Source organism: Melozone crissalis, unplaced genomic scaffold (assembly GCF_028551555.1).
Source record: "Melozone crissalis strain CALT ecotype California unplaced genomic scaffold, PUWL_Pcris_2 ptg000026l_1, whole genome shotgun sequence".
Taxonomy (NCBI): Eukaryota; Metazoa; Chordata; class Aves; order Passeriformes; family Passerellidae; genus Melozone; species Melozone crissalis.
In genome coordinates, this window is record NW_026535804.1 from 1,404,171 (window position 1) to 1,424,563 (window position 20,393).

Here is a 20,393-nt window from a genome sequence, read left to right on the forward strand (position 1 = left end):
TGACACATCTTTTAGATATACATTTGCATACACACATGAAAATCATGGAATCATTATGGTTGGAAAAGATCTTTAGGATCATCCAGTCCAACCAGCACCACCACTATGTTCACCATTAAACCCCATTCTCAAATGTCACATCCACAAGTTTCCTGAACACTTCCAGGTCTGGTGACTCCACCACCTTCCCTGGGCAGCCCTTTCCAAAGCCTGACAAGCCTTTCAATGAAGACGTTTTCCCTAATGCCCAACTGGAACCTCCCTCGGCACCAGCTGAGGCCATTTCCTCTCGCCCTGTTCCTGTTCCCTGAGAGCAGAGCCAAATCCCCACCTGGCTGCACCCTCCTGTCAGGGAGTTGTGCAAAGCCAGAAGGTCCCCCCTGAGGCTCATTTTCCCCAGAAAATGATGATATAGACCACAGTTCTATATTAATACAAATTGTCCTTGCAAATGTTCTTTGAAGACCTTCTGGTCTTTAAAAGACAAATAGTAAGGTTTTTCCAGTATCACCTACCTTGCCAGAACCTATAACCCACCCCAAAATCAATCAACTCTTGTAAAACGCTACTGGAACTGCTCTGAGCCTCCAGCTGGAGCAGGAGAGAGTGAACACACCATACAGTGTTATTTAATGTCACAACCCAATTTGACTTCAAACATGGCCTATGGGAAAACTCATGCCGGAAGGACAGGTCAGGTCTCAACTTCAACACTAACCTGGAAATGTTGGATGTTTCACAAAGAACCTTTATAGGATACAGACACAAGTTTCTTCGGATCAAGTAAAGCACCTCACTTGGATCTGAAACAAGTGATTGCTTCTGACAGCTCAGTGTTTTGCTAATGGTTTGTTTCATTGTTGTATTTCAGAGGCAATTACGGTAAATGGAGGAACAAAAAGACATTTGACATCAGACTGGTAGAGCAACACAAGGGGAAAAAAAACCTCTGTAGGGCTAAAGTCTGTTCACCAGAAAATATCGGGGCTACGATTACTTTTTTTTGTAAGTCACAGGTTTTATTTCTACTTGCAAAGGTCTGACTGCCTTGAGTTACTTCCAGTTTAAAACAGTGCAGGTGAAGAGCTTTGTGCTTATTTGACAGTATTTAAGCTTATACATAAAGGTATCTGTGTGCAATGGAAAAAATCAAAATAATGTACAAGTTTTAAACTCAATGTGTCTCAGACACAAAATGGCTAAAATAAAGAACAGCTGAATAGCCAAGACCTGTAAGAATTTAAACTTATGCAGTTGGGTTATCAATATAAGCTGATGATGCCATGCTTAGTGTATCAAATATTTCCATATATTTAATACAGCAATCAACCTCTGAACAGAATATAAATTTTGAACAAGAATTTCCTCTGCTGACTTAAGTAGTCAAAAAATGTCTGTGTCTATTGTATACAGACATGGCTGCTCCTGAAATTAAGACTACTGCATGACTTCAGACTAAAGTTTTTTGCTTTTTTAAATATGACAATTTGAATAATACTGTCAAGCGCATGTATACAGCATGGCACTATACTTGCAATGGAACTAAACTTAAAAAAATCCTTTTACTTGCAATGCCCTAGATTCCTTCACTGAGCTAGCTGCTATTCCATGTCAGCAAGATGTCATTTATCAAACTTTCCTCATTTTGCTCCCAGATGTTCAGCAAAATTCTCTCTCCATTTGAAATTATTTTCCCCTGATATTCTTGAAAAAATGAAAAAAGCCATGCATCTCAAATATCATTCCATAAGAATGAAAGAGTGAAGTCAAACATATTATCTCATGTCAGGCCAACAGAGACCTGCCTGTTTCAGCAAACAGTAAATTCAGTAAAATGAAGCCTAGATAAATAAATACTTTAGAAGCACACAAGAGGCTTTTTCCCCAGGAAGTCTGAATGCACCAGTTCAGCTGGACATGGCAGAATATTATCTGCCCTCAGTATCTGGGAAACAGGCCACCAAAAGGGCAGACTGAGGGTTAAATCTACACCATCTAAAAAGCCCTGAGTGACAAAACTTGGCAACAGCTCTCAAGAACCTAACCTAAATTTTAATCAGCATGCATGAACATTTAAAACATGACAATGGCAAAAAAAAAAAAAATCAGGCTAGCCAGTACTCTGTGGTTTATTTCTCTGGCAGGTTCATCATGCTTTTTGTGCAGATCTCATCTCATTAATATAGAGTAATTATATCTTAAGCATCTCGCAATTCCTAGCATAGCTGTCACATTACTGCTCAGAGCTGTTTACTCCCATGGCCTTTCTGTCCTTCAGCTTCTTTAGACTGGTTTCCACTTTGTTTATATGTGAAATGTTAAAGAATGCCTAATTTCAAACTACCTGTTGGAACCAGCAGTGCCTGCAGAGGGTGGCTGAGCACTCAGACCTTCCAGAGGGCTCACAGAATAATAATTTTATTTAGACTATGTCAAGATTTCTGTATCAACACCTTGCAGCTGCAGATTACATGATGGTGGTACTTTCAGGACTATTGATAGTGCAAGAGGACAGTGGGTCCAGTGCCTGTGCAGGTGACTTCTCCTTCCTGAGTGGGAAGGGACCCACAACAATTATCAAGCCCAACTGCTGCCTCTGCACAGACATCCCAAGAACCCATCTCTGCGCCTGAGACTGTTGTCCTAGCAGTCCTTGAGCTATGGCAGCTTTGGGCTGTCACCATTCCCTGGGGAATCTCCCTCCGGGTGTTGAACACCAAGACCACCAATTTAGTTTCTCAGAGAGTGGCCTGACAATTTTCAGTTAATTAGGCCAGTGGAGCCCTGAGCACGTGCTGCACTTGCCATGCATGGTCCTGCAAGAGAGATCACATCTACTGAATCACAACAGTCCAACACCTTTACTCCTGTTCACATGAAAACACCAACAGAGTGCACTAAGAGGAACAATATGTCGTAGAGTTTATCAAACAGATCTGCCACACTTCAGCTAATAAGCATCTTTCATAGACTACTTTGGATTTTGAGTGTATCAAGGACCAGCCTGGCCGCTGGCCCAGCTCTAATCAATGACATGTGGTGGAAACAGCAGCAGCTGAAACAGGCAACCAGCGTGCCATGTACTGACATAACATTTTACTCTAATGCTAAACACGTATTTACAGCAGAACTGACAATCCCAGGAGTTTAAAGATGGAATGGAACCTTGCTATTACAACACAATTTAATTCAATGTAACTCTGAGGTTCTCCCACTGCAAATCCACCCCTGAATCCAAGGAGGCTTCCATGTGTTCTTCGCCAACAGAATTGCCCTCTGGATCTACATATTTCTCTTCAAAGCCTCCCAGAAGGGCAGTTCAGGTAAATTTTCAGCACTAATGAGTGATGCAGTCACCTCCTCCTCCTGGTCTCCAAAATCCCCCCTGATTTGTACCACATGGGGAGGTAGAGATGAGCTATAGGCGATGGCCAAAGCTCCTCCTCAGCTAAAAACTCTTGCTATGGACCCAAGCAAACAGTAATACGATGCAAATAAAAACCACTACAGCTGGATGCCCCTCTAGAGCACTTCAATGAATATTTACAGCCAGAGGTAGAAGCCAGGCTGCACAGGGCAAATCTTGCAAATATTGATCTTGTTGAATTAGGTCTTTCTGCGTTCTCCCAATTCCCCTGAGCTACAGAAAGCTCTGATTCTCTATGGTTTTCTTTGGTATTTCCCAAGAGCAAACAGTTAACCAGAAACACCACTGAAACACATGCTGGAAACCAAAAAGGTGCATGAATCAAGGAGGAGCAGATGGACCAAAACTGTGTGGAAAGCACAGCGGCAGAGCAGACTGTGCACACCTGGGCAATAACCTGCAGTTTCCTGGGAAGGTGACATCCAGAAAGTCACTCCTCCCAGCTGGTCATGCAGCCTCCAAATTCATCAGGTTTCAGCACCAGCCGTTCACATGAAGTCTCCTGCTTTTCCCATTCAGCCAAAAGAAAGTAGCTTCAAGCAACACTGAAAACCCACCAGACCACGAAGCGTCAAGTACTTTCCTCTGAGACTGTTCTTCCTCTCTGTATTACCTAATTATTTCTATTCCTCATGTTTTCAGTGATTTATCTTACATTGTCATAAAGTAATATATAATTACATAAATGGAGAAGAAAAACATAACATATAATTCATGGTAAATAAGATCAAAGTCAAGATTATTATAGGTTTCCTTCTGGTTTCTTTTAAATCACTTTTATATGGAAACAACAAAGAATAATTAAAGCATATTACAAAAGTCTTTTTACTCAATTGTACACAGATGTGACTAAAATAAAAGTGGAGGGAAGGATTTTCAAAAGCACTCATGCTGATCTAACACGATTCTCACTGAAGTCAATGGCAGTTTGACTTCAATGAGAGCAGAGACAGACCAACACTGAGTGATTCTGAAAATCCCACCCTAATTGTACAAACAAGGAAAGGCTTTGGAGACTGCTGGCTTGGAGATTGTATATTTGAGAATCATAAAGGGCACACAGCACCTGTTTGTCTTCAAGATATGAAAATAAAGCAAGGCAAATATTTTAAGGATTAGAAATAGCTTTTTTTCTTTTTTTTTTTTTTAAGGCTGTATCTGAAAACCCTCTGGCAGTGAAGTTCCCTGTCTTACTATAGATCTGCTCTGATATTTTCCATCTCAAAGAGGATTCTAATTAAAAATGAGATCAATGCAAGCCTGAGCAATCTTACTCACAGAGGAGGGCAGCTAAACCCCAGACTGTCATGTCCCACAAAACTGGAAAGGTCTGCCACATAAACGATCTGACACAGTTTCTTTTTTTTTTTTTCTCCACACAAAAGACACATTCCTATTATTATCCAGCATTTAAAAGCCCGTTGCTCTGTACAGGGAATACAACAGGAGGAAATTGCTAAGAAAATGTTGATACTTGTGACTTTTGAGATTTTTCAGGATGGAGAAGGCAGACTCACTGGTATACACCTGTCTGACCTGTTGGACTAACAACCTGTCATGCCAGCTCTGCTTTTGAGTGCTCAAGAGGTGATGCTGTTATTCTCTTGACCACTCACAAGTGTGGCTTTTCAAGGATTCCCAGAGACACTGTACCCAGAATTGGGCATTTTAGGCTTTACATGGCATTTAGTATTTCAGTACCCTTAACTGGCAACAGCGGCTGGAGCTGCCGCATGCCTGACACAGTGCTCCACGTTTGTTTTCAGCTCATCCAAATCCTTGCAGTGGCTCCGACCAACAAAACAAGTAGTCACTGAGCTCTTGCAGCTTGGGTCCCTTCCTCAGCACTTTGGCCAAACAGCATCCTTTGCTGATACCACAAGTGCCATTACAGGGCTGTGATAATGTGGAGTGTCACAGCAACGTGCTCCTAACACTGCTGCATCTGTGGGGCTTGTCACAGTGACGAGGGGTCAGGACAGAGGAGAGGATGATGGACCCATCCTGAAATACACTGCTGGTAACCAGGGAAGCCCAGCTGCATAACCCAGGGGTGCTGCAGGCGCGGATGTGCTTGTAGCACTCGCTTGAGGAAGAGCAGTGAGGATAGAAGGAAAGATCCCGGGCCTGCTGTCCAAGCCTACCACAAGGAGCTAGAAATTAACATTAATTACATTAAATAACGTGGCATTTGTACCAAAATTCTTTATCTGCTTTACTCCACATAAAAAATTTTTCTTGTCTTCATCTTCGAATCAAGTTTTCTAGTACCAGTGCATGAAAAATTAGCTCATTTAACCTAATTTTTTCAATGTACCTGATGTCCAAAGCTTGAAATGGGAGAAAAGACATGAATCTCCTGGTTTAGTAAATGAGGAGGTCAGGTGACCACCAATGAGCCTGGCTCATTAAAATCGTATTTTTCTAGGAAGATAGCATAACGAAAATGAAATACTAAAAATAAAAGCAGGCCTTTATAAGCTGTTCCATCTCCAAAAATGCTGACTTTGTGAGCCACCTAACTAGTGTATTCCCAAGGCCTCACGGACGTCAGCCATGGCTTCAGGGGAAATGAAAGCTGGATACACAGACAAGCTTCACCTCATGTGATCCTCACTGGAGAAATAACCTCCATGGGAAGGAATACTGCTTTCTGGCCAGCTGCTAAAGCCTAATAATATTATACATTTACCACCATCAAGTCCTTTTTATTTAGCACACAATTAATGGATCCACAAACAAAGCTCCTTTCTCCAAGCATTTCTTGAGCCCCTCTTCCAGGAGGACACTTGCCTATCAATACTTTTTGCCTTCTTGATCAAAGGAGGCAATTTCTAAGTGCAGGACACGCTTCACTAAATATCTTCCCATCATTTCGGATTTTGTTGCTGTCGGGCTCTCCCGTTTCAACTTAAAATGAAAAGTGCTAAAAAATGGGTTTCAATATTTATCTGTGTTGTGCTGCCCTAGAATAAAATGGAAAACTTCACCTCCCCACAAACACTTCCACAACTGAGCTCTGATCACCCCACATCTGTTGCCTACCCTTGCAAGTTTTTAATGAAGAATTATTATCACTAAATAGATGTCAGAAGCATGTGACATCTGTAACATGCTGTCTTCAGGAACTATTTTATTACTATGTACTTTAAGAAGCATTATTAGAGTAAAAAAAAAAAAAACACCTTTATGCCTTACCAAAATATCCCCCTGAATCACTTTGCAAAGACATTTTCTTCAAGAGATTCTTTTGCATTAAATCATATTAGTCACAATGTCTGCATGCCCTGAGTGCAACATATAATTTAAAAAACAAACAAAACTTCAAATAACAATCTCTTTGCTGAAGATAGGTATTGCACAAGGGCAGTATCTGGTTTAAGTTACTATATGTCCTAAAATACACCAGGCCAGGTCCTCTGGACACAGTGCAGCTGCTTTGAGCAACACTGCAGATGAAATCTGATACTGAAGATGGCTTAGACAAATTCCTGTGGTGGAATAAAGTTGTTACTGAGGAACTCCTGGGGAAGTATTTCTGCTGCTCAATGCAGTGCCTAAGTCAAGCAGGAGATCCCAAGTTAACCAGGAGACACAAATCTCCTCCAGAGGAGTGAGAACAGAGGCAGGAGCTGCAAAGACTTTATTTCTGCTAGTAACTACAGCCGGATCCTGAGCTCCTGGACTTAGGCAGGGCAGATGCAGAAGGAGCAGATCACTCAAGAGTCCTCCAGACCATCAGTATCAGCTGCTTTCAGCCCCCTGTGACCACTAGAGAGCTATAAAATCAAGCAGCCACACTGGGCTCTGCTCTTGCCCAGGAGATTAGAGCAGGGAAATAGGAAGGTGAGATTTAAATCACTTCCACATATCTCCTGGCTCCAACCCACGTGTCCCAGATCCAGGTCATTTTAAGTAGCTTTTTAAAAATTGTCACTCAAATGATAAGAATACTAATCCATCACAATGTGCTTCCTGTCAGGAACCTGAATATTAATCCATAAACTTCTCTCTTATATGACACGGAGATGTGTCGGTTTTAACTGCTCATGGCTGACACATCCTATTAGTGAGGCTTTTCCTCTAACACGACAGACAAAAGTAGCATTGTACACACAGCAGCAGGCTTGCCTGCTTTTGGGGAGGCAGAGGTTATTTCAGTAGAAGCAAATACATAAACTGCTTGTTCAAAATATCTTTTTGTTTCAGAAATAAATTAATTTTTATACTTGAAGTTCCTGGCATCAGTGAAAGAGAATTTGCTTTGGCCTGGCCATATTTAGCAAAATTAAAATCTACAGCTCCTTCTGGCCAAAATATTAAAAACCTCAAAGCCACAAACCCCACAATGGGTGAAATGAAGGAATGCTGCAACAGAATCAGTAAAAAAGTTTAAATGTGAACCAGGGTGTGAAGTAGCATAGGCCTTTACTGATGTGCCTGAGCAATGCAGCATGCCAACATTGTCCAAATGTCACAGAGCTGACCTGCTCCACTTACCCACAGCTCAAAACTACTAATAAAATAATTCCCCAGTAATTACTACTTTTAAATATTAGGAGATGATATCAAGGAGAACTTCAAGTCATATTTTTATATACAGCACACTTATGGAATCGATTAAGCCTATAGGAGAGAGTTTACAACAAAATTTAAACCAAACTTTCTCCTGTTGCTCTAAATCTGATCTGCTCTCTGATCTAAAAAGAGAGCAAAGGAACTCTGAGGGGCATTTCAGGATTTATACTGCACTGGCCTCACTGCTTCCCTCCACTGTGTGCTCCCAGATCCAAAAGGAGACCAGTTTCTAATACACTGAAGAGTTTTAATTGTTAGGGGAGAATATCACAGGCACATTGATGAGTGCAATGTTGTAACTTAATTTGTATGACAGTAGTTTCATTTAGTTTTAAATCTTGGCAATAAAGCAAATTAAAGGACATCACTCTCTTCCATCTATATAGAACTTACCAGAAAGCTATCAATATATTAATAATGTATTTTTTCTCTTATAATTTCACAGATATTTGATGTGGCAGACCACGCATTGTATTTTCAAGGCATTCTCTCTCCTCCTAAGGCTATCACAACTCTGCAGATCATAAGACATGGAAGAGATATAAAGATCCTGGTCAAGCCTAAGGATTTTACCTATAATAGGTTAGTTTTGGTAATGATTTTATGCAGAACGTGTAGAACTGCCAAATAAAGTAACAATGCAATAAGAATACAATAACAATTATCCAAGGTGTAGCTAATCACTTAGCACCAGCTTTGCAGTAAAATCCAGTAACTATCTTCTTTTCCAAAAGCAAAATTCACCAGCTGGGACCATGAACTGGGGATGACCATCACTATGCTCTTCTGCTGAGGGCTGGATGATAAATATGTACACTGAGAAGTCAGATTACAAAAGACATCTCAAACCCATAATTAGATCTCACCTTTCCTTCCCCCCTCATTAAGAACGAAAGTGAAGCAAGAGTCTCACAATGATCCACTGGAAAGCACAAACACCCAAACCTGTTGCAGGGTCATCACATCATCCATCTTTCTAAAGCTGTCGAGAAATGTTTGTCATTCCAGTACTGCTTGCATCTCTCAAATGCTAAGATAACACACTCATCAATCTGAAAAGAGGAGTTGAAAAATAAATAGTTCTGAGTCATGTTACTAAGAGAGATTCCACACACTATTAATTTTAGCTTGGAAACCAATTAAGAAACCAAATCAAATTACTTCCCCTCTTTTTAAGGTATAATGACCTATTCACTTGCATAAATTTATTTATTTTGTGCCAGTGATCCTTTCAAAAGCCTTACAAATTTAAACATCATTAGTTTTAATCTGACTTCTGGCAACACGAGGATTTTTGCCAAAAGGCAGTCAAAGATATTGACAAAATAGGATAACTCTATCTTAGAAGGCCATTCTTAAAATATAAGCATAATAAGAAACATAATGACATATAAGCAAGACTTGTTCTAAGGACTGCATATGCATCAATATGTTGGAATAAATTAGTGCTTTCCACATGAACTGGGGGTAGCTTTTGCTCTCTTCAGCCTCACTGCAGCTTCTTGCTCACGAGTGCTGTTACAGCACCACTTTTCCACATCAAAGCAAGTGTCCAAAACTGCACACAAGAAAAGGGTTATTAAAGCAGGAACTCCCTGCCCAGCCAAAGGGCTCAAGCTCCTGAAGCTCATGCCATGGATATTACCAGAGCAGTGAACTCCCAGCAGTTTTTAATATTGACACGGAAATGCCACTCTTGTCAGGTTTGTCTTCCAGGTGCCTCAAATGTCACCTTTGTTTGCTAAGTGTTAGCCCAATATGAAGTTTTCTGAGTATCTATTGGGAAAAAATCCAACCAACCTTGCACCTCAGTGGCCTGATTTCCCCTGGGTGCCAGTATCCATCCATCCAAGAGCTTCTGGGGGGAGTATTTCCAACTCCTTCCTGTTGGTGCCACCACAGGCACGTGGATGCTTTGACTACACAGGTCTTGCTAAAGCTGAATGGTTGGGACTAGTGCTTTGTTCAATCACAAGGAAAAAAGGAAAAAAATCTTCTGGATTCAGCAGGACACTCTACTGAGGCACTTTGTGCAAGCCATTAAAGCCAGACTGCACCATGGGAGTTTTGGACATTGTGCTCACTCTCCATGAAACTAAACCCAGAAGCATGAAAAATCTTTTTGTGGTAATGGACGTGCATTATAGTAGCTCACCCTGGATCAGACTTTTTATTTAGGCAAGTAAGGATACATCCATAAGGAAAGACAGGGACTTCATCCCGGCACATGGAGTGACAGGACAGGGGAAATGTCTCCCCACTGCCAGAGGGCAGGCTCACCTGGGATATTAGGAAGAAATCCTTCTCTGTGAGGGCGAGCAGGCCCTGGCACAGGCTGCCCAGAGAAGCTGTAGCTACCCCATCCCTGAAAGTGTCCAAGGCCAGGTTGGATGGGGCTTGGAGCAACCTGGGATAGGCGGAGGTGTCCCCCACCATGGCAGGGGGTAAAACTGGATGAGCTTTACGGTGCATTCCAACCCAAACCATCCTGAGATTCTGCATAAGAAGAAGAAAACAAAGTACTGGAAGTCCAGCATCAAGGTTACACTGATCATTGGCAAGTAGACAACAAAACAAAGAATTTAATTTGCTTATCCCCAAGCTCAGATCCATATGTGGTGCCACTCAACACATATATGCACCTATGAAAAAGAAAAATTTACAAAAATCAAAATATAAAAAGCTATTAGGTCCTCTGAAAAAAGAACTGCAAAATCAAATTGTTTGCTCCAATGGAAACTCTCAAAATTAAAAAAAAAAACCCACCAACATTACAAACTGAAACTCAAATAAATATTGCCATACTTCTATGACCAAAAATACATGGTGAAACGTCTACTTTTGACCAGATTTCAAGTTCTTCAGTGAGGAAAGTGTGTGAGAAACACTAGCTTTGCAATTCCAAAACAAGCTTGTAATAAGAAATACTCCAAAATAAAAATACCCATAAAACACATCCCAAGAAAAAAACAATATGCTTAAAAATTCACATCATATTAAAATTCAAATTAATTTCTCTATGTAGGCAAGTCCTTAAATGTATTCCCCCATTTAATTATGTTGTAGTTCCTGTGTAGACAAGTCCCAAGATGCTCTTACATGATAATCATTAAATATGAAGTGGTGAAATGAGTTACAACATTCAGTAATGCTCCTTATGAACTATGATTTATCAAGGAAGCATGAAATAAAATGATCACAGCACATGGTTAAAAATATACTGGGGAATTATTTTATTTATACTGGGTTAAGAATATACTGGGGAAAAAAATTAAAATAATCATTGAAAATTATAAATACCTGGACACAGATATTTATACTACCAAAACTGCTGCAGAAGGTAATGCTAAGCCCACCTACTTACTTAACTGAAGTATTAAAATTAGAAAGACATCTAAGTGCATTTTACAAATCATTTAAACACTGAACAAATAATGAAAACAACTGACAGGATTGTGTGATTTAGTAAATACGATTTTTTTTATTAGCTCTATCCTTAGGTGCTTGTCTGAAAAGTTGGGGTAAACTCACTTTCACTAGGTAAAAAAATTCCAGTTTTGAAATACAATCAGAAGTTACAAAATAGCTCCAATTGTGATCCCAGGACCAGCGAAAGGAAAAACTGCCATGAGGAAAAAGGAACTTGGCACCATGTGTCTTGTCCCAGGGGAACGCTGGGCACCCACTGCTGTTACACTCCTTGGCAGTGTCTGTCTAAACATATGCTCATACAAATAAAGGTTTAAAATATATTTTCTAACCTAAACCATACCCAAGGCAGGTTTAGAAGATTGCTCATAGGCTTTACAAGCACTTCATTTACACACCAGCATATGCATTTAGTATATAAATATTTATAGCTTGGCAGCTTCCTCTCCAAACCTGCACAGGTTTTCTCTGTTGGGTTTCACCAGCGATATTTCTTTTCAATTCCCACATTTCCAGATGTTTTGCTCAGAGAGCCCTGATGGAGAACAGTTGTGCCTATTAGCAGACAAACTGCTGACAACTAAGCTGAACTTCTAAAAGCTGGCAGGGAGATGATCTGGCACTGAGATCTGATAAGAGAGAAGAAGAGGAAAAGAGAGGAGAGAAAGAGGAGAGAGAGAGGCAGGATGACCTGCAAATACTGAGATGCCACAGAAAGGCCTAGTCAAGCTCTGAGCCCTTGCTTGAGGTGTTTCTCCTCTCATTCCAGGGTACTTCAGTCAAATCTCACCTTAGTCAACCATCCCCTTGCCCAACACCACTTGGTTCTTAGCAAACACAGCTTTTGATTAAAGAAAGATAATGTTGCTCCAAGAAGTTATAGACTGGAAAACAAACCATATTTACAGACACAGAATTGCAGACTCATAGCATGGTTTAGAAAGAACCTTAAAGCCCATCTTGTTCCAACACCCCAGCATAGGCAGAGACACCTACCTCTAGACAAGGTGGCTCCAAGCCCCAAACAACCCAGCCTTGGACACTTCCAGGGCTGGGGAGTCCACAGCCTCTCTGGGAAGCATGTGCCAGAGCCCCACCATCTCTACACATTTTAGAAGGGCTGTTTCTCCTGCTTCACTGTTCAAAATAAGGCAAAGACAAAAAAACAACATTATTTAATTTTGCTGTATCCTCTTGTCTTTCCTCCCCACAAATAAGTAGATTATGATCTGCATTTTACAGAAGATACACTTTAAGGAGAGGAAAAAAGGCAAGTGGGACCAGGAGTACAGATATGTATCTGCACCTTCCCTGAAACTCTCTGAACACAGAAAAATGAACACAGAACTCTCTGAACACAGAACACTGGTATTTCCACCATCACCAAGCCACAGCACTACAGGAAAGCAGCACAAAATCAAACCAAGTATGAACCAGCAAAGTTGACAATGCAGCTGCATCTCACCCCTGTGGGGTTCCAACTCTTTCCTCGCCTGGGTTCCCACACTGGGCACAGTCCATGGCGACAGATTTGCAGAAATGCCACAGGCCAGGCCTTGCCTTCCTATCCAGAGGACAAAAAGTAATTCCACTATACATTTCCCAGCTCGTATTCCCTTAATGTCACACATATCTATTTCTAGGGTAACATCGGATTACCAGGGACTGGCGGGGGCAGGTCAGCACAGCTGGCACAGCTCACCGGGAGCTGCTCCTGCTCCTGCCCAGCAAGGCGAGCTCAGGCACATCGTGCTTCACCCAGCCCAGCACTCACATCATCACCACTTCCCCAAGGAGCAGCCACACCAGCTCTTCCCAGCACTGTGCCAGACCAGACAGTGGTTTTATTCAGACAGCAAGTTTTCTTTCAACAGTACTGGAATTGTTCCAGCCTAGATAAAATCTAAATTTTTGCATGAAAAGAACTAAAATACTCATCAAAAACACAGGACCTCCTTTCTGTTATGATACTCCTCCTCAGGCATTTGGTTTTGGCCACTGTTGAGACAGCATTTCTTTGTTTTGACCCTGAATGACTTTCCCAATGCATCTTACAGGTGAAGGGGGTTCCAGCTGCTGCCCTCCCACCCACTCCTTAATTAAAGATGCAGAGGTCAGACATAAACCATGTTACAGATTAAAACTGGACTTTGATACATAAGAATGTGGACATGTGGATAGGTTTTGGAAAACAGACTGTTGGCAATTATTTTGGTATTTATTTAGAATCTCTGAATTGGTTTAAAATAGGTAAGAAGAAGAACTGTTGCTACTTAACAGAAAGAGAAGAGCAAGCAAACCCATTTGTCACTCCCAAACAATTGTCAGGAACTGTGGATCTCTTTAGGAATGTAACTAATTACAAAAATATTTTCTAAGTAACGTGGAAATGCTGTCTAGTCAGAATTATCTGAGTTCAAAGAGCCATGAGAAGCAGGAGCAGCACCCTTGTCCTGACACCCAGGGGCTGCTGCCCTCCCAGACATCAAGGCACTAACACAGAGCCAAGCTGCCTCCATGGTCAGGTTCATCCAAATATCTTTTCCATGAACTAATCAAACAGGCATTTATCAGCCCGAGGAACAGGCAAACCTAAGGGGTTTTATGGAGGAGTCTTTCCCTTCATAAAGAGTACCGAAACATTTAGATAGACCAGAAGGTCTTAGATTATCAGGCTACAGCCAGACTAGTACAAAGCATCCTTGATGTCTAGACCAAATGAAAAGATTAGCAGGGCTACCCCAGTGCTGATTACACCAGGCTCATACTATTTTTCCAGTGGATGCTTTCATAATTAAATATCAAGTAACAGGAGGCACTTCAACATTTATGTCACCCTCACCTATGAAAACAACATAAAGTTTCTTTGCACTGAGAGCTATAAAGTATTGAAAAGCATTCTGTGGCTGTAACAGCAACTTGTCAAGCTGTAAAGAGAAATCTAGATTTTAGTGAAGGGGACCCCTTGGGAATGTTATGCATCAGCAAAGCAGAGCAGAAATCACATTATGTCTGTAACTAATATGGACAAAGTGGAATGAGTAATAAAAGCCAACAAAAGCCAACTTTCATTCTGATTAGCAATCACAGACTAATAGGGCTTCAATTGCAATTTAAAATTAGGTGGCACCATCAGTCACTGGGGTCTCTGCGAGCAGCAGCCGTGGCGCCTGCGGAGGAGGCACCAGGACAGCCTGGGGATGGACGGGACGGTGGCTCCGAGCTCTGCAGGGAGCAGGGCTCCTCACACACAGCTCCTGTGATCATCTGCAAGAGGTGCAAACCCCTAGACCTGAAGCGCAAGAAAGGGGCTCAAGGGAAGCTTCCCCAAGCTCCCAGTTTTTATCTAGTTAATTCTCTTGGTCCAGGCAGGTGCATCAGCTCTTTGGACTGAAGAAACATGACAGATTTCAGCTGTTTAGAATAGCTATTGCTCTGCATGATGCAAATAGATCACATTTTAAATTCAGTCTAGGGCCTCTCATAGGAAAAAAAATCCCCAGAAACTAGATTTCCAAATGGAATGAGTCCTTATTAGAGGAATAAACAGGCAAATAATGGACCTATTAAACAACTTTCATACTTTTTTTGGTAATTTCATCAAATTCAAGACAATAATCTACACTTTTATGGGAATTTTTTTTTTTTTTAACAGCTAGGTGTAAAGCTGGAGCAGGTACTCAACCCTGCTGTGGAGGCGAGCAAAGTGCTAAATAAGGGGATGGGGCTGCGCTGCCTCTGGAACACAGGGAACTACGTGATGCAGAAGGGATCTGGTTCACAAATGGCTAGAGAAGTTTATGATAACTGGAAACCAACATCCCATTTCCAGCTTAAATTTACACACAGCTAATTTCAACCCACTAATTCTTTTCCCAACACTGCTCTCCATCCACAGCAAGGTCCTTTTCCTCCTGGTACATACCCCTGGATATATTTATGGAGCAGTCAGATCCAGAACAGCTTTAGTCCTGCCAGGCCACACAAGCCGAGCTCTTTCAGCCGCCTCTTCTGTCTCCTTGTTCTCTCCCACATCCCAGCAAGTACTTTTCAGCACCTGTCCCCATTTGAATTAATTTTTCTTGCATATGGGAGACCAGAATAGTGCAGTTTTACAGATGGCTATCTGCTAATGGCATTAATGGTTCCCAGCCTCCATAGAAATGCCTTGCTTGAGTCAAGATTGCATTAGCCTTTTTCGCAGTACTGTACAGTCATGCTCTAAGAAAAGGAGATTTTTTTTTTTCCTTTTCTGTTCCTTCTGCCTGAGAAACCCTCAGGCTTGATCCAAGAGTAGATAAAACTCTGAACTAAAAAGCAAAAACCTGGCTTTTAACGCAGGTCACGTGTTAATACCCACAGAGTGATCCTGAAGAAGTCATTTCATGTTCTTATTTCTTCATTCCTATACTTACCTATTTAAATGCAGAACTCATTGAGGTCAAGCATTACCTCGCAATCTAAATTATCCCAGTGCCTTAAACCAATTCTGCCTGTGGCTGGAAAAAATCCTTATGCCTCCCAAGCTCGAAAGTTTCAAGAATCTAGCTCTCAATTATTTTCCTGGTTTGTCATTGTTTGGAAAGACATGTATTTTAATGCATAGCCACACAAGTATGTGTAAATAGAGTGGTATTAGTAAATAGAAAGCAAGCTGCTAATGGCTCCCTGAATTACAGCAAAATTCAAAGGCACTTCCAGGACCTTGCAAGTTACTGAGCAACCTTTGGGGGACTACAGTGGCTGTGAGATTTACTGAAAATCAGAAGGCAAGTTGGATTTGGGGAGATAGAAATCCGCTGAGCACTTTGCAATGCCTGCTGTAAAACCAGAACAGATAGGAACAGTGTTGGTCAGGATTACTCCAGGCTCCCAGCATGCTGTCTCACCATAAAAATCAAATTGTGAAGAGAGGATGATCTTCTTGGATATTCTTCAGAAATTTTTACAAATTATACAAGTTAACAGTCAGTCAGTCATCACAACGAAATATGTATAAAGTTAGAAAAACCCTCGGCATTAGAAAAAACCCTCATCCAAACGTATATTGAGGAGAGGAAACCAATCCTTCTGAACTTGCCATAGGGCATGGGAGATCTAAGCATTATTAGTAATTGCAGAATCCCAGAATGGTTTGGGTTAGAAGGAAACTTAAAAATCATCTCATGCCAACACCTTCCACTAGACCAGGCTGCCCAGAGCTCCACCCAGCCTGGCCTTGAACATTTATCAGAGACAAATTATGTTCTACCAACCAATATCCAGATGGGAATTTAATGTCTTCTAGGAGAGTGCAGCACTACCATCACTCATATAGGCTGTAATTTAGCCACAACACACAAACCCCCAGAATTCAAACAACTGAAACCCAAAACAGGTCTCCACCAAATGTAGCTCCTAATACTGCTAATTAAAAATATAATAGTATGAGATGTATAATTATACTAAATAGAAGCACTTCTGAATAGATAAAGTTTTAAGAGCTAATATGTTGAGGTTTTTTGTTTTAAGTCATTTAAAACACAAGTTAAGTGGCAATAGACAGCAAGGAGCTGTGGGATTACCCAAGGTTTTTCTGGCACTTGTACCAGCCCTGAAGATGAGCCTTCCCAAGAATTTGAGCTGGAAAAACCTTCCCCACTCAGAGAGCTGGGCAGCAGGACTTCTAAACGACATGTTAAAAACAGAACACATATTAAAATATTTTTTAATCGTATCACTGGAGCAAAAGTGTATCCTGTGTGCTATTCATGCCGTGCTGCTTCAGCTGTAACAGAGGTTCAATCCCATCCTCAGCCCACACACACTGGAGATGCCGAGGAATTCCTGGTGGGTGCAGCAGGAGGTGCCAGCAGCTCTGTCCAGCTCCAGCAGCACAGTGCCTGGTGAAACTGCAACACATGCTGGGTGTCTTTCTAATGGCAAAACAAAACTTCTCAGGATGGCAGGAACATTGAGAAAGAAGCTTAAGGAGAAATTTCAATGTAAGGTTTTAGTGAAGGAAATGGGTGATCCTGATCCTTCTTACTTATCACTCCTACAAACCCCATATTTCACAGTCACACTGCCCCAGCTTGGTGCCTTTGTGAAAGACTTATTTGATTTTAAAACACTCTCCGGACTCCAGTTGTCTGCCTTAACAACACACTGCCCTGAAATATGGCTTAAAAAAAGAGCTGTCCAGCTCCCTACCACTTATCTCTATGTCTCATCTTGTCTTCAGTATTCACCCTCATTCACAGTTACTGATTTGAATGCCTGTAGGAAAGAAAAGTCTGGCAAAAAACCTAACCCCGAGTGTCTGCTGTGAGAATAACTGCAGAAAGAGCCAGCAGATGTCCCAGTAGGTATCACCAGCAGGATAACCCCAGTACAGCAACCAAAAGCTCAGCCAACCTAATCATGGTGAAAGGTTAGGAATTAATTATGCTGGAATGACAGCTCAGTGCTTTGGGCATCAGCTTCCAAATAACTGGACTTATTGGGAAGTCAACAGTTGAGTTCCAGACAAGGGAAGGCCAGATATTATTAGTGCTTTGAAAATTATATCATTTAATGACAAAACACAACTTATTCTGCCTGTTTTTTAAAGAAATTGAAAAGAAAAGGATTTTTCTAACTGGGTCTTCCTGTCTGATACATGACTGATGTATTTGGTAGCTGCAGAATTTTATTCCTTTTCTCAAAAGGCATATACCACTCCACTGTGAATATCAGGCATGACTTAAGGATATAATATTTATTTCTCATTATATGGAAGATTACTTGAGCAGCTGCTATTATTATTATTATTATTATTGTTATTGTTATTATTATTACTACTACTACTACTGGCAGTTAGCAATTAGCACCAGACAGCAATTTATAATTTTCAAACTCAGATACAAACTTTAACAATTTGCCAAGAGAAAGCCACGTGTTATTTCTATTGCACAGGAAACAAATTCTAGAATTCAAGCGATCTGTGCCTTTACAACTGAATTGGGAAGCTTATACAAGAGCTATGCAAATAGGATATTGGGGATAGTTTCAGCAGACCACAAATTATTCTGAGTCTCTGATTCTCAAACAAAATAGTCTGAAGTCTCTTACACACAGACTTTGCTATAAAGGAAGAAAAACTTAAGAAACTGCTCAGCAGAAAACACTAATAAAATTTTTTAAAAAATCATTATTAGGAATTATACTTTGACTCTGGGAGGAGAACTCAGCTGATGTAAGAATATCCTAATGCCATTTAATTGAGTTATAGAGATGTAAACTGCAAAAGAATCTGCTCCCAAGCCTACTAGGAAAACAACCCCTGCTCGCATTCTCTGTAAATGCTGGTGACTATAAATACAGAATAAATATGGAAGGATGAGCCACAGATGCAGGGATTTGGATGAACTATAATGCGCTCATAAGTACAGATACAGTGCTCGGAGCAATGAATCGTTGTACCATGGGAAACCAGCTTGCCCATGTCAGTTGCATTTCTAACCTCCCCATAAGGCCAAGAGAAGAACAGATAAGAGTCTGGGCTTGGGAACGCTTTAGAAGTGGAAATAACCATTGATTTCCCAAAGCTCTGCAGGAATCCAGGCTGATGGTGCATCTGGAACACCAGCAGCCTTGGCTGAGCAGACCCCTGTGGGCTCATCCTCCTCAGCAGGAAGTTTGGGCTCTCCAGCACAGCCAACAGCAGACCCACAGAGGAGCCACTCGTGGGCTTGGGATGCAACCTGTGCTCCTGGGCTGCTGCAGCACCGCAGCACGCACATCATCTCAGGCCTTCTCCTGGTGCTGCTCTATCAGAGAGCAACAGCTTCCCAGGGAGGCGGGAAAAAGGGCTTTTTTAACAATAATTGACCGTGGTATTTCTAGTAAGTGACAGTTTAAACAATACTTTTCAGACAGAAGCAAAAGATCTGACATTTTGTCTCCCTGAATCACTAGCAAAAAGCTGAATTTTGGAGTACAGACAAGTCGCAAACTGAACCATTGAAGAATAGTAAGGAAAAAGCCTGTACCAAGGGATTTCTCGGCAGAAGAATGATATACTAGACAAAAATAAAAGGATATACCATATGTTGAGTAATAAAATTGGCAAACCTAGTAAGGTTCAAATACTGCTATTATACACATCTGGGCAAAACCGGGAGGAAAAAAATCATTAAGCAATCTGAGAACCCCCAAACAAAGAAACTGTAAAATTCTGAACTGTAAAGCAAAGGAAACACACTTAATCCCTCAGGAGTTTAAGTATGTATTTCAACTGGGTTATACCATCCCTCACAAGGACATGGAAGCACACAAAAACCTAGAGACACAATATAGCCACTGTGCGCTGCCGGCACAAAGCCAACTGGCTGCAGTACCCACCAACCCTGGCACCTGTTGGGTTTATCATCAGCACATGCATTACCTCCTTGGGGCACCCAGGGAAGAAAAAGGCTCAACCAAGTGCCCATTTTCCAGCAAAATGCAGGACTTGTACTGATATCATTTTAAATCAGGATTTCCAGCTGCAAAACAAGCCACCCTCAATGCTGAAGTCGTTGCGACTTTTGTGCACTTCAAAGCAGTAAGCAGAAATACAGAACCAAGCAGTAAATAATATAATCCTGGCCTTGCGGAGCTGTTCCATCTATAACTGCAGATGTAACCTCTTCCTGGCCTCCCCTGAGGCTAATTTATTTATGAATGTTCCTATTAAAAATAGGACTACTTGTGTAGTAGCTTAGTCTGCAGGGTGAGTAGGGGAGGCAGGATAAACACAGTTTAATGAATAAACGTTTTGGGACGAGATATTTCTTTCTATGGGTATGTGAGGGCTGAGTTCACCCTGCCAAGCTGTTAGGGGGTGCCCCATTAACACTTCCAGCACACCACATAGGCTGGGTATTTTGGGGGCCTTTCCTAAAGCTTTTTTTTCCAACTCAAAAGTCCTGTGTCTATATCATAAGCTTAAAAGGAA

At 41.3% G+C, this 20,393-nt stretch overlaps 1 protein-coding gene across 3 annotated transcripts in view; it reads right to left on the minus strand.

Moving 5' to 3' along the window:
- Positions 1 to 20,393, minus strand: part of LOC128938477 (protoheme IX farnesyltransferase, mitochondrial) — a 96,781-nt gene that overhangs the window by 34,292 nt on the left and 42,096 nt on the right. The window lies entirely within an intron of this gene.